Source organism: Equus caballus, chromosome 21 (assembly GCF_041296265.1).
Source record: "Equus caballus isolate H_3958 breed thoroughbred chromosome 21, TB-T2T, whole genome shotgun sequence".
Lineage (NCBI taxonomy): Eukaryota > Metazoa > Chordata > Mammalia > Perissodactyla > Equidae > Equus > Equus caballus.
The window spans coordinates 8,429,383-8,442,680 of NC_091704.1; positions in this window are offsets into that span (position 1 = coordinate 8,429,383).

The window sequence follows — 13,298 nt, forward strand, 5'->3', positions numbered from 1 at the left end:
TCGCCGGAACCACCGCCGGACATGCAAAATGACCAGCCGGCTACGCCAGAACCACTTGGCGAACACTCCGGAATCACCTGCCGGGCATGCCGGAACCAACTCTCAGACTTGCCAGAACCACGTCATGGACAGATGGCAAACACCTGCCGGACCTGCCGGAACCACCTGCCGAGCACGCCGGAACCACCTGATCGATTCACCTGAGTCACCTGCCGGACACACCAGAAACCCCTGCGGGCTACGCCAGAACCACTTGGAGGACTCTCCGGGATCACCTGCCGGGCATGCCGGAACCACCACTCAGACGTGCCAGAACCATGTGCCGGATACGCCGGAACCACCTGCCGAGTATGCCGGAACCACCTGCTCCACTCCCCAGAACCACCTGCTGGACACCCCAAAATCACCTGCCGGCTATGCCAGAACCACTCGGCAGACACTCCGGAACCACCTCCAGGACGGACCGGAACCAGCTGCCGGACTCGCCGGGACCACCTGCTTTACTCGCCAGAACCACCTGCCGGACACGCCAGAATCACAAGCCGGCTACGCCAGAACCACTTGGCGGACACTCCGGAATCACCTGCCGGGCATGCTGGAACCACCTCTCAGAGGTGCCACAACCACATGCCGGAGACGGCAAAAGCACCTGCCGAGAATGCCGGAAGTTCCTGATCCACTCCCCAGAACCACCTGCCGGACATGCCAAAATCACCTGCCGGTTACGCCAGAACCACTTGGCGCACACTCCAGAATCACCTGCCGGGCATGCCAGCAAAACCTCTCCGAAGTGCCGGAAGCACGTGCCGGACAGGCTGGAACCATCTCCCGGACAGACCGGAAACACAGGAAACAGTCCCCGGAAACACCTGCTTGACTCACTGGTCCCACGTGGCAGACACGTCAAAATCACCTGCCCGCTACACCAAAACCACTTGGCGGACAAGCCGGAATCACGTGAAGTGCATGCCGACACAACCTGTCAGACGTGCCAGAACCACGTACCGGACACCCAGTACCACCTGCTGGACAGACCGGAGCCACCTGCCGGACACGCCGGAACCACCGGCTCGACTCGCCGGAACCATTGCCGGACATGCAAAATCACCTGCCGGCTATGCCAGAACCACTCGGCAGTCACTCCGGAATCACATGCCACGCATTCCCGAACCACCTCTCAGAGGTGCCAGAACCACATGCCGGAGACTCCGGAATCACCTGCCGGGCATGCCGGAACCACCTCTCAGAGGTGCCATAACCACATGCCGGACACTCCGGAATCACCTGCCGGGCATGCCGGAACCATCTCTCAGACGTACCACAACTACGTGCCGGAGAGACCGGAAGCACCTGCCGAGCTCGCCGGAACCACCTGCTGGACATGCCGGAACCACCTGCCTCACAGGCCAAAATCATATGCCGGCTACGCCAAAACCACTTGGTGGACACTCCAGAATCACCTTGCTGGCATGCCGGAACCACGTCATGGACAGACGGCAAACACCTGCCGGACCTGCCGGAACCACCTGCCGAGCACACCGGAATCACCTGCTCGACTCACAGAGTCACCTGCTGGACACACCAGAAACACCTGCGGGGTACGCCAGAACCACATGGAGGACTCTCCGGGATCACCTGCCGGGCATGCCGGAACCACCTCTCAGACGTGCCTGAACCATGTGCCGGACACGCCGGAACCACCTGCCGAGTATGCCGGAACGACCTGCTCCACTCCCCAGAACTACCTGCTGGACACGCCAAAATCACCTGCCGGCAACGACAGAACCACTCGGCAGAGACTCTGGAACCACCTCCATGACTGACCGGAACCACCTGACGGACACGCCGGGACCACCTGCTTGACTCGCCGGAACCACCTGCAGGACACGCCAGAATCACCAGCCGGCTACGCCACAACCACTTGTCGGACACTCCGGAATCACCTGCCGGGCATGCTGGAACCACCTCTCAGAGGTGCCACAACCACATGCCGGAGACGGCAGAAGCACCTTCCGAGAATGCCGGAAGTTCCTGATCCACTCCCCAGAACCTCGTGCCGGACACGCCGGAACCACCGGCTGGACTCGCTGGAACCATTGCCGGACATGCAAAATCACCTGCCGGCCAGGCCAGGACCACTTGGCGAACACTCCGGAATCACCTGCCGGGCATGGCGGAACCACCTCTCAGACATGCCGGAACCACATGCCAATGACACCGGAAGCACCTGCCGAGCACGCCAGAACCACCTGCTCGACTCGCCCAAACCACCTGCTGGACACGCCAAAATCACCTTCCGGCTACGCCACAACCATTTGGTGAACACTTCGGAATCACCTGCCGGGCTGTCTGTAACCACCTGCCGATCACGCCAACGTCACCTGCCAGCTATGCCAGAACCACTTGGTGGACACTATGGAATCATCTGCCGGACAACCAGAAGCAGTTCTCAGACACACCAGAAACACGTGACAGAGATGCCGGAATCACCTGCTGAGCATGCCTGAGCCACCTGCTCCACTCACAAGAAAAACCTGCTGGACACGCCATAATCACCTGCCCGCTACCCCAGAACCAGTTGGCAGACAGTCCGGAATGAGCTGTCGGGCATGCCGGAACCACCACTCAGACTTGCCAGAACCATGTTCTGGACAGGCCGGTACCACCTGCCGAGTATCTGGAACCGAGAGATCCACGCCCCAGAATCACCTGCTGGACACGCCAAAATCACCTGCCGGCTAAGCCAGAACCACTTGGCGGACAAGCCGGATTCACGTGAAGGGCATGCCGACACAACCTCTCTGACGTGCCAGAACCTCGTGTCGGACAACCCAGAACCACCTGCCGGAAAGACCGGAGCCACCTGCCGGACACGCCGGAACCACCGGCTCGACTCGCCGGATCCACCGCCGGACATGCAACATCACCTGCCGGCTACGCCAGAACCACTTGGCGAACACTCCAGAATCACATGCCGTGCATGCTGGAACCACGTCTCAGACATGCCAGAACCACATGCCAATGACTCCGGAGCACCTGCCTTGCATGCCAGAACCATCTGCTCGACTCGCCAGAACCACCTGCCGGACATGCCAAAATCACCTGTCGGCTACGCCACAACCAGTTGGTGAACACTTCGGTATCACCTGCCGCGCTTGCTGGAACCACCTGCCGGTCACGCCAACATCACCTGCCACCTACGCCAGAACCACTTGGTGGACACTCCGGAATCATCTGCCAGACATGCCAGAACCACCTCTCAGACACACCAGAAACACGTGCCAGAAGCTCCTGCTGAGCATGTTTGAGCCACCTGCTCGAATCGCAAGAAACACCTGCCGGACACGCTAAAATCACCTGCCAGGTACGCCAGAACCACTTGGCGCCCACTCCGGAACACCTGCCGAACATGCCGGTACCACCTCTCAGACTTGCCAGAACCATGTGCCGGACACGCCGGTACCACCTGCCAAGTATGCCGGAACCACCTGATCCACTCCCCAGAACCACCTGCTGGAGACGCCAAAATCACCTGACGGCTACGCCAGAACCATTCGGCAGACACTGCGGAACCACCTCCAGGACAGACCGGAACCACCTGCCGAACACGCAGGGACCACGTGCTTGACTCGCCTGAACCACCTGCGGGACACGCCAAAATCACCTGCCGGCTACGCCAAAACCACTTGCTGGACACTCTGGAATCACCTGCCGGGCATGATAGAACCACCTCTTAGACGTGCCGGAACCATGTGCCTGAGATGCCGGAACCACTCCCTGAACGGACTGAAACCACCTGCCAGACTCGCCTGAAACCACTGGCGAGCACGCCTGATCCACCTGCTCAACTAGCCGGAACCATCTTCCTGACACGCCAAAATCACCTGCCGGGTATGCCACAACCAATTGGTGGACACTCCGGAATCATCTGCCGGACATGCCAGAACCAGCTCTCAGACACACCAGAACCACGTCCCGGACACGCCGGAAGCACCTGCTGAGCATGCCTGAGCCACATGATCGACTTGCAAGAAACAACTGCCAGACACGCCAAAATCACCTGCCGGGTACACCAGAACCACGTGGCGGACACTCCGGAATCACCCGTCGGGCATGCCCTAACCACCTCTCAGACGTGCCAGAACCTCGTGCCGGAGACTCCGGAATCACCTGCCGGGCATGCCGTAACCACCTCTCAGAGGTGCCAGAACTACATGCCGGAGACTCCGGAATCACCTGCCAGGCATGCTGGAACCTTCTCTAAGACGTGCCAGAACCTCGTGCCAGACATGCCAGAACCACCTGCCGGACATACCGGAACCACCTGCCGGACACGCCGGAACCACCGGCTCTACTCGCCGGAACCACCGCCGGACATGCAAAATCACCTGACGGCTATGCCAGAGCCACTTGGCGAACACTCCGGAATCACCTACCGGGCATGCTGGGACCACCTATCAGAGGTGCCACAACCGCATACTTGAGGCGGCGGAAGCACCTGCTGAGAATGCCAGAAGTTCCTGATCCACTCCCCAGAACCACCTGCCGGACACGCCAAAATCACCTGCCGGCTACGCCAGAAACACTTGGCGGACACTCCGGGATCACCTGTCGGGCATGCCGGAACCACCTCTCAGACTTGCCAGAACCATGTTCTGGACACGCCGGTACCAGCAGCCGAGTATGCCGGAACCAGCTGATCCACTCCCCAGAACCACCTACTGGACACGCCAAAGTCCACTGCCGGCTACGCTAGAACCACTCGGCAGACACTGCGGAACCACCTGCCGGTCATGCCGGAACCATCTCTCAGAGGTGAGAGAACCACATGCCGGAGACTCCGGAATCACCTGCCGGGCATGCCGAAACCACCTATCAGAGGTGCCAGAACCACATGCCGGAGACTCCGGAATCAGCTGCCGGGCATACCGGAACCATCTCTCAGACGTGCCACAACCACATGCCGGAGAGACCGGAAGCACCTGCCGAGCTCCCCGGAACCACCTGTCTTACAGGCCAAAATCATACGCCGGATACGCCAAAACCACTTGGTGGACACTCCAGAATCACCTTGCGGGCATACTGGAACCACGTCATGACAGATGGCAAACACCTGCCGGACCTGCCGGAACCACCTGCCGAGCACGCTGGAACCACCTGCTCGACTCACAAGAGCCACCTGCCGGACACACCAGAAACACCTGCGGGGTACGCCAGAACCACTTGGAGGACTCTCCGGGATCACCTGCCGGGCATGTCGGAACCACCTCTCAGAAATGACAGAACCTTCTGCCGGACACGGTGGAACCACCTGCCGGACACCCCGGGACCATCTGCTTGACTCGCCAGAACCACCTGCTGGACACGCCAGAATCACCAGCCGGCTACGCCAAAACCACTTGTCGGACACTCCGGAATCACCTGCCGGGCATGCTGGAACCACCTCTCAGAGGTGCCACAACCACATGCCGGAGACGGCGGAAGCACCTGCCGAGAATGCCGGAAGTTCCTGATCCACGCCCCAGAACCATCTGCCTCACACGGCAAAATCACCTGCCGCCAACGCCAGAACCACTTGGCGGACACTCCGGAATCACCTGTCAGGCATGCCGGAACCACCTCTCAGACTTGCCAGAACCATGTTCTGGACACGCCGGTACCACCTGCCGAGTATGCCGGAACCAGCTGATCCAATCCCCAGAACCACCTACTGGACACGCCAAAATCAACTGCAGGCTATGCCAGAACCACACGGCAGACACTCCGGAATCACATGCCAGGCATTCCGGAACCACCTCTCAGAGGTGCCAGAACCACATGCCGGAGACTCCGGAATCACCAGCCGGGCATGCCGGAACCACCTATCAAAGGTGCCAGAACCACATGCCGGAGACTCTGGAATCACCTGCCGGGCATGCCGGAACCTTCTCTCAGACGTGCCTCAACCACGTGCCGGAGAGACCGGAAGCACCTGCCGAGCTCTCGGGAACCACCTGCTGGACATGCCGGAACCACCTGCATCACAGGCAAAAATCACATGCCGGCTACGCCAAAACCACTGGGTGGACACTCCAGAATCACCTTGCGGGCATGCCGGAACCACGTCATGGACAGACGGCAAACACCTGCCGGACCTGCCTGAACCACCTGCCGAGCACGCCGGAACCACCTGCTCGACTCACCAGAGCCACCTGCCGGACACACCAGAAACACCTGCGGGGTACGCCAGAACCACTTGGAGGACTCTCCGGGATCACCTGCCGGGCATGCCGGAACCACCTCTCAGACGTGCCAGAACCATGTCCCGGACATGCCGGAACCACATGCCGAGTATGCCGGAACCACCTGCTCCACTTAAAATAACCACCTGCCGGACACGCCAAAATCACCTGCCGGCTATGCCAGAACCACTCGGCAGACACTCCGGAACCACCTCCAGCACAGACTGGAACCAGCTGCCGGACACGCCGGGACCACCTCATTGACTCGCCAGAACCACCTGCCGGACACGCCAGAATCACCAGCCGGCTATGCCACAACCACTTGTCGCACACTCCGGAATCACCTGCCGGGCATGCGGGAATCACCTCTCAGAGGTGCCACAACCACATGCCGGAGACGGCGGAAGCACCTACCGAGAATGCCGGAAGTTCCTGATCCACTCCCCAGAACCGCCTGCCGGTCACGCCACAATCACCTGCCGGCTACGCCAGAACCACTTGGCGGACACTCCAGAATCACCTGCCGGGCATGCCAGCACAACCTCTCAGAAGTGCCAGAAGCACGTGCCGGACAGGCCGGAACCATCTCCCGGACAGACTGGAAACACACGAAACACTCGCCGGAACCACCTGCTTGACTCACCGTTCCCACCTGCCTGACACGCCAAAATCACCTGCCCGCTACACCAGAACCACTTGGTGGACAAGCCGGAATCACATGAAGGGCATGCTGACACAACCTCTCAGACGTGCCAGAACCTCATGCCGGACACCCCAGAACCACCTGCTGGACAGACCGGAACCACCTGCCGGACACGCCAGAACCACTGGCTCGACTCGCCGGAACCATTGCCGGACATGCAAAATCACCTGCCGGATACGCCAGAACCACTTGGCGAACACTCCGGAATCACCAGCCGGGCATGGCGGAACCACCTCTCAGACATGCCGGAACCACATGCCAATGGCACCGGAAGCACCTTAAGAGCACGTCAGAACCACCTGCACGACTCGCCAAAACCACCTGCTGGACACGCCAAAATAACCTGCCGGCTACGCCACAACCATTTGGTGAACACTTCGGAATCACTTGCCGGGCTGGCTGCAACCACCTGCCGGTCACGCCAACATCACCTGCCAGCTATGTCAGAACCACTTGGCGGACACCATGGAAACACCTGTCGGGCCGGCCGGAACCACCTCTCAGACGTGCCAGAACCATGTGCCTGAGATGCCAGAACCACACCTCGAACAGACCGAAACCACCTGCCAGACCCACGTGAACCACCTGCCTAGCACGCCAGAACCACCTACTCGACTTGATGGAACCACCTACCTGACACGCCAAAATCAGCTGCCGGGTATGCCAGAACCACTTGGTGGACACTCCGGAATCATCTGCCGGACATGCTAGAACCAGCTCTCAGACACACCAGAAACACGTGCCGGACACGCCGGAAGCACGTGCTGAGCATGCCTGAGCCACATGTTCGACTTACAAGAAACACCTGCTGGACACGCCAAAATCACCTGCTGGCTACTCCGAAACCACTTGGTGGACTCTCTGGAATCACCTGCCGGGCATGATAGAACAACCTCTCAGATGTGCCGGAACCACATGCCGGACACGCCGGAACCAGCTCCCGGACAGACCGGGACCACCAGCCGGACCTGCCTGAACCATCTGTCGAGCACGCCGGAACCACATGCTCGAATTGCTGGAACCACATGCCGGACATGGCAAAATCACCTGCCGGCTACGCCAGAGCCACTTGGCAGACACTCCGGAATCACCTGCCGGGCATTCCAGCACAACCTCCTAGAAGTGCCAAAGCACGTGCCAGACAGGCCGGAACCATCTCCCGGACAGTCCGGAACCACAGGAAACACTCGCCGGAACCACCTGCTTGACTCACGGGTCCCACCTGCCAGAGACACCAAAATCACCTGCCCGCTACACCAGAACCACTTGGAGGACAAGCCGGAATCACGTGAAGGGCAGGCCGGCGCAACCTTTCAGACGTGGCAGAACCTCGTGTCTGACACCCCAGAACCACCTACCAGACAGACCACAAACATCTGCCGGACACGCCGGTACCACCGGCTCGACTCGCCAGAACCACCTGCTGGACACACAAAAATCACCTGCCGGCTACGCCACAACCAGTTGGTGAACACTTCGGAATCACCTGCCGGGCTTGCTGGAACCACCTGCCGGTCATGCCAAAATCACCTGCCAACTACGCCAGAACCACTTGGTGGACACTGCGGAAACACCTGTCGGGCAGGCCGGAACCACATCTCAGACGGGCCAGAACCATGTTCCGGACACGCCGGTACCACCTGCCGAGCTCTCCGGAACCACCTGCTCGACTCACCAGAGCGACCTGCTGGACACACCAGAAACACCTGCGGGGTATGCCAGAACCACTTGGAGGACTCTCTGGGATCACCTGCCGGGCATGCCGGAACCACCTTTCAGACGTGCCAGAACCGTGTTCCGGACACGCCGGTACCACCTGCCGAGTTCTCCAGAACCACCTGCGGGACACGACAAAATCACCTGCCGGCTACACCAGAACCACTTGGCGGACACTCCACAATCACCTGCCGGGCTTGCTGGAACCACCTGCCGGTCACGCCAACATCACCTGCCAGCTACGCCAGAACCACTTGGCGGACACTCCGGAAAAACCTGTCGGGCCGGCCGCAGCCACCTCTCAGACGTGCCGGAACCATGAGCCTGAGATGCCGGAACCACACCCCGAACAGACCGAAACCACCTGCCAGACCCGCCTGAACCCCCTGGCAAGCACGCCTGATCCACCTGTTCAACTAGCCGGAACCACCTTCCTGACACGCCAAAATCACCTGCCAGGTATACCAGAACCACTTGGTGGACACTCTGGAATCATCTGCCGGACATGCCAGAACCAGCTCTCAGACACACCAGAACCACGTGCCAGAGACGCCGGAAGCACCAGCTGAGCATGCCTGAGCCACCTGCACGACTCGCAAGAAACACCTGTCGGACATGCCAAAATCACCTGCCGGGTACGAAAGAAACACTTGGCGGACACTCCGGAATCACCTGTCAGGCATGCCGGAACCACCTCTCAGACTTGCCAGAACCATGTTCTGGAGACGCCGGTACCACCTGCCGAGTATGCCGGAACCAGCTGATCCACTCCCCAGAACCACCTACTGAACACGCCAAAATCAACTGCCGGCTACGCCAGAACCACACGGCAGACACTCCGGAATCACATGCCAGGCATTCCGGAACCACCTCTCAGAGGTGCCAGAACCACGTGCCGGAGACTCCGGAATCACCTGCCGGGCATGCCGGAACCACCTATCAAAGGTGCCAGAACCACATGCCGGAGACTCTGGAATCAACTGCCGGGCATGCCGGAACCTTCTCTCAGACGTGCCACAACCACGTGCCGGAGAGACCGGAAGCACCTGCCGAGCTCTCCGGAACCACCTGCAGGACATGCCGGATCCACCAGCCTCACAGGCCAAAATCATATGCCGGCTACGCCAAAACCACTGGGTGGACACTCCAGAATCACCTCGCGGGCATGCCGGAACCACGTCATGGACAGACGGCAAACCCCTGCCGGACCTGCCGGAACCACCTGCCGAGCACGCCGGAACCACCTGCTCGACTCAACAGAGCCACCTGCCGGACACACCAGAAACACCTGCTGGCTACGCCAGAACCACTTGGAGGACTCTCTGGAATCACCTGCCGGGCATGATAGAACCACCTCTCAGACGTGACGGAACCACGTGCCAATGACACCGGAAGCACCTCCTGAGCACGCCGGAACCACCTGCTCGACTCGCCAGAACCACCTGCCGGACACGCAGAAATCACCTGCCGGCTACGCCACAACCAGTTGGTGAACACTTCGCAATCACCTGCCGGGATTCCTGGAAACACCTGCTGGTCATGCCAAAATCACCTGCCAACCACGCCAGAACCACTTGGCGGACAGTGCGGAAACACCTGTCGGTCCGGCTGGAACCACATCTCAGACGGCCAGAACCATGTGCATGAGATGCCGGAACCACAGCCTGAACAGACGGAAACCACCTGTCAACCCCGCCTGAAACACTTGCCGAGAACGCCAGAACGACCTGCTCGAATCGCCGGAACCACCGACCTGACACGCCAAAATCACCTGCCAGGTATGCCAGAACCACTTGGCGGACACTCCGGAATCATCTGCCGGACATACCGGAACAAGCTCTCAAACACACCAGTACCACGAGCCGGAGACGCCGGAACCACGGGCTCGACCAGCCGGAACCACCGCCAGACATGCAAAATCACCTGCCGGCTATCTCAGAACCACTGGGCGAACACTCCGGGATCACCTGCCGGGCATGCCGGAACCACCTCTCAGACACACCAGAACCACGTGCCGGAGACCCCAGAAGCATCTGCCGAGCATGCCAGAGCCACCTGCTCAACTCGCCAGAAACACCTCCTGGACATGCTAAAATCACCTGCCGGGTACGCCAGAACCACCTGGCGGACACTCCGGAATCACCTGCCGTGCATGCCGGAACCACCTCTCAGACGTGCTGGAAGCACGTGCTGGACACGCCAGAAACACCTACTGGACAGTCCACAATCACCTGCCGGGCATGCAGGAACCACCTCTCAGACGTAACAGAACCACGGGCCGGACACACTGGAACCATGTCCTGGACAGACTGGAACCACCTGCCGGACACGCCTGGACCACCTGCCGAGCACGCTGGAACCACCTGCTCGACTCGCAGGACCACGGCCCGGATACGCCAAAATGAACTGCCGGCTACACCAGAACCACTTACCCGACACTCCGGAATCACCTGCCCGGCATTCCAAACCACCTGTCAGACGTGCCAGAAGCTCTTGCCGGACATGCCGGAAACACCTACCGGACAGACCGGAACCACCTGCCAGACATGCCGGAACAACCTGCCGAGCACGCCGGAGCCACCTGGTCCACTCGCCGGAACCACCTACCTGACACGCCAAAATCACCTGCCAGCTCCACCAGAACCACTTGGTGGACACTCTGGAATCTCCTGCGGGCATGCAGGAACCACCTCTCAAATTTGCCACAACCACATTCCTGACACCCCGGAACCACCCCCCGAAAACACCAGAAGCACATGCCGAGCACGCCGGAATAACTTGCTCGACTCGCTGGAACCATGTGCTGGACACGCCGTAATCACCTGCTGGCTATGCCAGAACAACATGGCAGACAGTCCGAAATCACCTGCCAGCCATGCCGGAACCGCATCTCAGACTTACCAGAACCACGTGCCGGACACGCAGGAACCATGTCCTGGACAGACTGGAACCACCTGCCGGAAACCTCTGAACCAAGAGCCGAGCACGCCGGAACCACCGGCTCGACTTGCAGGACCCCCCTAACGCACATGCCAAAATCACCTGCGGGCTGCACCAGAACCACTTGTCTGACACTCTGGAATCACCTGCCGGGCATGCTGGAACCACCTCTCAGACATGCCAGAACCACGTGCCGAACACGTCAGAACCATCTCCTGGACAGACCAGAACCAGGTGCTGGACATGCCTGAACCACTTGGTGGACACTCCGGAATCACCTGCCGGACACGCCAAAACCACCTACAGGACAGACCAAAACCACCTGCCGAGCACGCCGAAGCCACCTGCTTGACTTGCAGGAACCACCTGCCAGACATGCCAAAATAACCTGCCGGCTGTGCCAGAACTGCTTGACAGATACTCCGGAACCACCTCCTTGAGAGATCGGAACCACCTGGTGGACCAGCCAGAACCATCTGCCGAGCAAGCCGGAACTACCTGCTCTTGCCGGAACCACCTCCCGGACACGCCAAAATCACCTGCTGGCTATGCCAAACTACTTGGCGGACACGCCGGAACCACCTGCCAAGCACGGCGGAACCACCTGATCAAATCGCCAGAACCACCTGCCGATCACCCCAAAATCAACTGCCCGCTATGCCATAACCAAGTGGCAGACAGTCCGGATCACCTGCCGGGCATGCTGGAACCACTTTTCAGACTTACCAGAACCACGTGCTGGACACGCTGGAACCATGTCCTTGACCGACTGGAACCACCGTCCGGACATGCCTAAACCACGTGCCGAGCACGCCGGAGATACCTGCTCGACTCGCTGGAACCACCTGCCGGACATGCCAAAATCAACTGCCGGCTACGCCAGAACCACTTGCCGGACACTCCGGAATCATCTGCCGGACATGCCGGAACAAGCTCTCAGACAAACCAGAACCACGTGCCGGAGATGCCGGAAGCACATGCCGAGCATGCCGGAGCCACCTGCTCGACACGCCAGAGACAGATACCAGACACGCCAAAATCACCTGCCGGGTATGCCAGAACCAGCTGGCGGACACTACGGAATCACCTGCCGCGCATTCCGGAACCACCTCTCAGACGTGCTGGAAGCAAGTGCCAGACACGCCGGAAACACCTACGGGACAGACCGGAACCACCTGCCAGACATGCCGGAATCACCTGCCGAGCACGCCGGAGCCACCTGCTCGACTCGCTGGAACCACCTGCCGGACACGCCAAAATCACCTGCTGGCTACTCCGAAACCAATTGGTGGACTCTCTGGAATCACCTGCCGGGCATGATAGAACAACCTCTCAGATGTGCCGGAACCACATGCCGGACACGCCGGAACCAGCTCCCGGACAGACCGGGACCACCAGCCGGACCTGCCTGAACCAACTGTCGAGCACGCCGGAACCACATGCTCGAATTGCTGGAACCACATGCCGGACATGGCAAAATCACCTGCCGGCTACGCCAGAGCCACTTGGCAGACACTCCGGAATCACCTGCCGGGCATTCCAGCACAACCTCCTAGAAGTGCCAAAGCACGTGCCAGACAGGCCGGAACCATCTCCCGGACAGTCCGGAACCACAGGAAACACTCGCCGGAACCACCTGCTTGACTCACGGGTCCCACCTGCCAGAGACACCAAAATCACCTGCCCGCTACACCAGAACCACTTGGAGGACAAGCCGG